The sequence below is a fragment of the Sceloporus undulatus genome, chromosome 5, assembly GCF_019175285.1.
Source record: "Sceloporus undulatus isolate JIND9_A2432 ecotype Alabama chromosome 5, SceUnd_v1.1, whole genome shotgun sequence".
Classification (NCBI taxonomy): Eukaryota; Metazoa; Chordata; class Lepidosauria; order Squamata; family Phrynosomatidae; genus Sceloporus; species Sceloporus undulatus.
Window position 1 is genome coordinate 144,321,822 of NC_056526.1, and position 7,429 is coordinate 144,329,250.

Below are 7,429 nucleotides of genomic sequence, written 5' to 3' on the forward strand. Positions count from 1 at the left end.
CCACGACCCTGATCTGTTGGAGCTGCGGGCGGCTGCAGGCCGCCCCTTAGGGGCAGTCTGCACAGCCTGTATGTCTTCTTTTTTGTTCTCACACTACATCCCAGTACTCATTCATATGGTTATCTACTCACCTTGGCTTTAGGCAACATCCTTCCTCCTGTCTTTCCCCCCACAAGAACCATTTTAAAACTGAAGTTGTCACTTCTTCTCATGCCCACAAAGTTTTGTATTCCTATGGACATCCCCACACAGAGAATGCTTATATAGGTCTGTGTCTGGACTTTCCTCTCTACTCCATACATCTAAGGAAGTAGAGTCAAGTCTATGATAGCTCATGCTACCAATTTCTCTCTTTCAGGCCCAAACCACACTGCAGACATAATCCAGTCCAAGACCACTCTAATTACCTTGGCTCAATGCTAGGGGCTACTAGGAACTGTAATTTTGTGAGACATTTAGCCTTCTCTGTCAGACAGTTCTGGTGCTATAATAAACGCCAATTCCCAGGATTCCCTAGCATTGAGCCAGGGATGTTAAAGCAGTCTCAGACCGGATTATTTCTGCAGTGTGTTTCAGACTTCAGTTAGTCTCAAAGGTGCTACAAGATCCCTTTGCATACTGATTTTCCAGGCTAACACAGCTATGCCTTACAGTTTCATCTTGTTCTTCCTACTATGTAACAGGCATTTAACACAACGGAGTGGTTGTCTAGAAGCTGGGTTTTTGGTGCTACCCATAAGCTGCTAAGATTCAATTCACTCTCTCCTTTCTATTTAGATACAAAATAGCTGTTCACATTCTAATTCATGGTCTTACGTTGGTAGTCAACTCGATGAGAGTGAACAAATTGGAGCTTAATCCAGATAAAAATAAGGTACTCTGGGACAGTCAAAAGCCCCATCAGTGAACAAAGATTCAAGACTATTCAGTAGCAGCCAGGAGTATATTGTCACAGCTAAGTCGAGTATCCCAAACCAATTGGGGCCTGTTGTATTGACACACACTTCAGCTGTATGTCAGACATCTTAACTAGATATCATATACATACATGTTGTTGATGTCTACTTTCAAGTCATTTCTGATTAATGGCAACACTCAACTGAAAGTACCATAAGATTTTCTCAGTAAGATTTGTCAAGAAAGTTGGTCATTGCCTTCCTCTGAGACTGAGAAAGAGTTTCTTGGTCAAAGTCACTCAGTGGGCTTCCATGGCCAAGAAGGGAATTGAACCCCAGTCTCATGGCATATAGAGCCCAGCACTATACCACACTAGCTTCCAAGCATATTGCAGTTTGCAAATTATTGTACAGGAAGATGGGAAACCATCCTGGATCAAATCAGTCCATTGGTCCATGTACCATGCTCACTCTCATACACTGTAGATGTATTCATTTGGACTACTGTAACAAGCTGTATGTTGCCTTTGAAAAAAATGTTGAGGAATGTCAGACAGTTCAGAATGCTGATACCACATGACCTATTAGGGGCAGTTATAGGGGAAAAGCTATTTCCAATATTACAATTGGTCCATTGGCTACTGGTTCATGTGTAGACTTGATTGTCAGTGCTTCTTATGATCTATAGAGAACTGTGGAACTTGGCATCAGTCCATATTCATCTCCTATTTTAGCCTACTGAGATTTTTAAGATCTTTGAGAAAGAAGCCGGGTGTAGTCCCATGACACATTTGGTTTACTCTGTTGTCTGTTTCCTTCCAAGAAATTAGATTTTTAAAACATCGTCTGAGTTTGTTCTTGTTTTCTTTTTCTGGTTTGTTTGGAGGAACAAGCCAGGGAAAGAAAGTTGCCTGCAACCATGGTTTATTTAGCTACTCCTGGTGCAAGCAGGAATGACCAATGAGTGTGTATCCTACTTGGAATATAAGAATAGGCCTTTTGAATAGTTTCTCCAGCTCTGGGACCCTCTGTCAAAGGGGTCGGGGGCTTTTTGGTCACCAAAAAGACAAAATGAGATCTTAAACATAAGCTTGCTTGCCATTTACTGAAATAGATTTAACTTGTGGGTGTGGTTTGTTTCTTCATTTTATTGATGTGCTTCACCTGATTTCTAAGCTTCAGTTACAATCTTGTATTTGTTACGTTTAGCTGCTCTGAGCATCATTTGTGTTGAAAAGGCAGCATAGAAATGGAGTAGACAAATAAATATATACCCCCACATTGCATATATTTTGCCAGAATGCAGATAAATATTTTATTTGTCTTTGGGCCTCAGTAAAATTTAGTATCCATCTTTTTGGGCTTCTTATATACATAGGCATACAAAATCAAATGCACAGAATCCAAGTTCATTGCAGTAAAATCAAGAATGCCTTAAGATAGTTAGTTTCATTTATAGCCTTGATAGTCATAGCTCAGCATGCCACACCCACACACTCGTGTGTCTTCCATATGGTTTCACTCCTCTATTTCTGGATTACAGCAACCAGTGTTTGCTTTCTCTCTCTTAGACAAACCATCATTATTACTAACCTCCAAATCTGAATCAGATTTAATCATCCACTTGAAGAAACTGGACTTACATTACTCATGGCTATGCTAAATTTCACTGACTTAAATGGGTCGACTCTTAAGTATATCTAAGTCTGGATATAGCTCCATGATTTGAAGTGTGTTTGAAAACCATGACTTAGAAGTTAGTTTTAACTATAGTTCCCCAAACCAGATATTACAACAAACTATTATTATTGCAGTAATAATAGAAAAATAGGAGAATTTGTACTGCACATGAAAAGAGAAGAAGGAGCATGCAAAACCATGGAAAATTCCCATGCTCTAAAATCATAGCTTACTTGATCATTCAAATTGAGATATAATATATGCAGCTTTCTATTTCTTTCAGGCTTCCCTTCTTTAACAAGCATGCAAAAGAATTGTAGTAATAAAATTGCTACACAGAACAATGCCATGACTGAATAGCCAGTAAATAATTCATCCTGGAAATAAGCAAAACAGGACATGACAAGTCAGACAAATTGGAAATGGCAGGCATTTCTCATGCAATTATCTGATATGAGCACACGTGGTACTAGTTGCACCATTTCTAGTATGCAAATATTGTTTATAATGTAGTACGATACTGTGAGATGTAGCCTACAATCCCAGTTGGTTGTACTCTTATACACAAAAAGCAAAAATTGGTGCCACTTAGTGCAAAATGTTGACCAAAAAGAGAGATTCCTTGATGTTAAAATCTATGCTTGAATCATTAAGAAATTATTATGCCTGCTGCATCACTGCAACTACAGTGTTTCCCACGCACCATTATTAAACAATTGCATGTCAAAGGAAATGTAAGATCATGCTATTTATGCATTAAGAAAGCTTCATTTTTTAAAAAAGCCATTGCTCACCATTCTGTTGGCATTTTTCTTTTCACGTCTGATGTGGTTTAACACTCCCTTATAATGGCTGTTTGCTGCAGCTTTTGCTGCCAGATCCTGCAGAATATCTCAGCTACAGTTCCGGAACTCTCTCCACCCCACCCCATAATATTTAACCAGGGTTTCCTAACCTTCTGTTTTAAGGAATAAATAGTTCCTGACAAATGTCTAGATCTGTCCTTTAAAAAGCTTGAGGTTCCTGAATTTACCTCACAACACACTAGCAACCTCTAATCACTGTGACATATGACTACTTATTCTATAGAGTTATAGAGCTCTTCTCTTTCTCTCTTTTCCCATTCTCTTCTCGCCACTGAAAAAGTTCAGCCCTACAAAATAAAATTTACTTTCTTTTGCCTTTCCTCTTGTTGCTCTTTCAGCTACAACACTGGACTGAAATTATAATAAAATCAAACAGAACACCACCCTTCAATTGGCAACCCGGAAACAGCAAAAGGAAAGCCAGGAATACTTACATTTGCAATGATTTCTGAGACCTGTGCACTGATCCAGAGATTAGCAATTTACAAAGGAGAGAAAGAGCCCTTTGAACTGCCTTTCAAGCCAGAGACCAGCAAAAGAAGAGGCTGTTATCTAAAAGCCACTCATTTTTTACATGCTCTGCTCTACTTGCTTTCCCTTATACACGAACCACACAGCTGCCAGATTTAATAACCACGTCAGGCTTTTTTCCCCAGAAAGAGGAAAAGAGGTGACAGGAGAAGATGAAATAGCCAGCATGTTAATCTTCAGTTATGCCAGCATTAAACCTTCAGAGAATGCCATCGAATTCCTCCTCACCACACCCGTGAAACTAGATAAATAACAGTGGTATGCTCCTTTCTTTTTTAAAAAAATGAAAACATTACACTAATATATCTTGCAAACATTATTAAGCACTGCAGTGGGTTGATATGACATAAATCAAGCACTGGATGAATCAGCATTTGGGGTACGGAGGAATCATGCAATATGTGCCACAGTTCACTGAACACATTAATACCTTGGATAAACAATTTCAAGTCATCATGGTTGCTTATTTTAAAAAGGAAAAAAGAAACATTAGATGTTTTTTCTCCCTCTACTGTACCCAGATTCCTCTTTGCTGGCTCTCAAAGAAAGGAAAGGAAGAGTTGACATTTACCAGTCAAATGTTCCCATGCAAATCGATGCTTCAAAGACTGGACCGTAAAAGATGAAGTGCCTGGTTTCGGTTCTTCCTTCATGAGTGACATTTCCAAACCCCAAACAACAGAGCCACCTCCATATAGGTCAAAGGTAGGATGGAGGGATTTGTATTATAGGATGCAGGACTCCAAATCTCCCTCCCCCCCATACATCCCTCTAGGCTATGGAGAAGGAGGAGGAAGAGATGATGATAATGATGATTGTATTTGCTATGATGTATGCATGCTGCAGAGATCACGGGACCATCCTCATTTCTATTCCCATCCCTTCTCTCTCCAAGGCACCTGTCTCAGCAGGGAGCAGTTTCTGTGGAAACTGCAGACAGCTCCTTTCCACCCCAGAGAAACTGTTGCCATAGAAACCTTACATAATGTATATGGCCCAGATTATGAGGCTTCTCGGAAACCGATGTGACATTTACATCCTAATATCGTTTAAAACAAACGAAGAGAAAAGGATCACACTGGCAGGCCGAAGAAATCTCACGGTTCGCCTTGAAAACACTGGCAGAAAGCCACATTATTTGGGGCACCAAGGAAAGGGGTCACTCAGAGCGACGAGAGTCTTTTGAAAGGAGACTTCTCTGAATGTACATAAGAGGGATGACTGTTTTGCCCAGATGGCTGCTTTTAGTGCAATACTCACAATTACAATTTAATATGGAAAGGGCAGGGAGGGGGATATTTCAGTAGCACTTCTTCCCTATGAGTCCATCCGAGAAATAAATGAGAAAATCACATTTTCTATCCATCTTCTAAATGTAATCTGTGATCTGCCCTAAAGGCACCAGATCCTGTCTCATCTTGGCTGCTAAGCAGGAGCAGCCCTGGTTAGTACCTGGAGGGGAAACAGCTATTGGATACCAGCTGCTGCAGGTTCTATTTCAGAGGAAGGATCTGGCACAACCACTTCTGAGTATCCCTTGCCTAAGAAAACAGGAGACTTGAAACCACAGAAATACACATGCATCTCTCTAAATTCAGTTGAAAATGTTGAGTTGCACAGCCACTCTTTAAACTATTAGTGAAGAGCCTAATTTGACCTAAGGGCCATATTCATGCTGGGGAGAGTTGTTAAGAGACTGCATGCCTGCAGGGAGCAGTGGCATCACTAGTGGGGTTCAGGGGGTGCAGACTGTACTAGGTGACACCCTAGGATAGGGTGACACCACTGCCCCAAACATCTACATTTTGGCAGAAATGGGGATGTGGCATTTAACTGTGTTCCTTTAAAATGCTGAAGAGATGGTGTGAGTGGGACAAAGCTTAGTGGGAGGAGAAAGGTGAGTCCCCAGGTGTTTTTTTTTTAAATTAAATTATTTTTACATTTTCTTAAAAAACATCACATTTTACCAAATTTTCACTTTAACCAAATGAAACTATGGTGCTTTACAGACTGCCCAAAAAGGGCGGTCTGCTGGCGCCTCCGTTTCCGCCATTGGGAAGCCTCCGGACGGCGAGGCTTCCCGGTGGCTGAAAAAGAAGCCCCAAAAAGGGCCTTCTTTTTGCGCCACGGAAATGATGCCACAAGAATGGGTACCGGCCATTTTGTACACGCTCAGCGTGTACTAGGGTTAGGGGCATCTGGAAAGGACGCCCCTTTGTAACCCTAGTACATGCTGCGCACGTACTTTCCGCCCATGCAGAACGGGCCTATGTTTATGTAAATACATTTGGGCTGCGTATATGATAATGTAATTTAAAGGTATAATTTTAATTCTGCTAGTAGTTCATGCCACAACTATTGCCATTACATTCAGTGATATACAAGAATTATGATTTATGAGTAACAGTACAAAAAACATTACTAAGGATTCTGTATGGTGTGGGATGGGAGAAGGCCAATTGGGGGTGACACCATGAGTTACTACACCAGGTGACGTCAGCCCTAGTGATGCCACTGGCAGGGAGGAGAGCCACAGTTCCTCCCTGTCCCCAAAATTGGGAATATATGAATCTAAGGGCCTCTACAGATGGGTGGCTCAACACCGCCCCTTTGCGGCCCGGATGGAGAGTGCAACCAGACACCGCGGCTTCCGCAGAAGCAAAAAGAACCCACTTCTCGGCGGGTTTTTTGCGACCCTGACGGGGCGCCATTGGCTGAGAGCTTCCCAAGAACTGCACAGGATAAACCATGGTGCTTGTCCGTTCTATGTAAACACAAAGACAGGGCCAGAGCTCTAAGAGGCTACACTCCACAAAGTGGCTGCTTTAAAGTTACCAGCTATAAAGCACTCTGGTCATCCCAAAGTGGCTGCTTTGGTTGTTCTTTGCCTTTCCATGGAGCTGCTGCTCCAGGCATCCAAAATAATTGGCTACCAAAAGGCAAGGGCACCTATCGCCAAAGGAACAACAATTGTTCTCTTTTCCCAGAAGTGCTGGATCACAGTTTCTAGCTCTTGATATTTTGTATCTTCAATTCTGCCAGATTTGTTATCAAAACCTTCTATTTCTCTACACAGTTATGTCTGAATCTTTAAGTCCCATAAGATTTTATTTCACCTTTTTTGACAACATCTCAGGCTGATCTTTAAAGATGGTATATTATTTATTTATTTATTTATTTATTTATTTATTTTAAAATTGATTCTGATGGTTTTGAACCATCTATGCTTTGTTGGACTCTATCAAGGAATGTGGGAACCAGTGAGATCTTGTCAGATAATGTGGCATGTTCCATGTAGCTTGTAATTGTGCTATCATTATTCTTCCTATAACAATTTCAGTCAGATGTTTCATCAGTCCATTGCCCTAGAGGCACTCAGTCTCAGTTTGTAGATCTTACTATTTTGAAGTAAATAGTAAGAAGTAAAAAACTGGGAAGGCCAGTTGGTAATATCAG

General features: G+C 40.9%; 1 protein-coding gene across 4 annotated transcripts in view; it reads right to left on the minus strand.

Annotated features, from left to right (window-relative positions):
- TRIM2 (tripartite motif containing 2) overlaps positions 1-4,627 on the minus strand; it is a 67,098-nt gene extending 62,471 nt beyond the window's left edge. Inside the window, exons 1-2 of one of the 4 annotated variants that reach the window (XM_042467832.1) lie at positions 4,545-4,620; positions 4,404-4,435 (exon numbers count right to left, since the gene is read on the minus strand). The gene's annotated coding sequence lies outside the window, so the exon portion shown is untranslated. Of the gene's footprint in view, positions 1-3,370; positions 3,459-3,876; positions 3,965-4,403; positions 4,436-4,544 lie in introns of those variants that run through there. The other 3 variants (XM_042467831.1, XM_042467834.1, XM_042467836.1) reach the window with 3 other exon arrangements.
- Between the last annotated feature and the right edge of the window lie 2,802 nt (positions 4,628-7,429).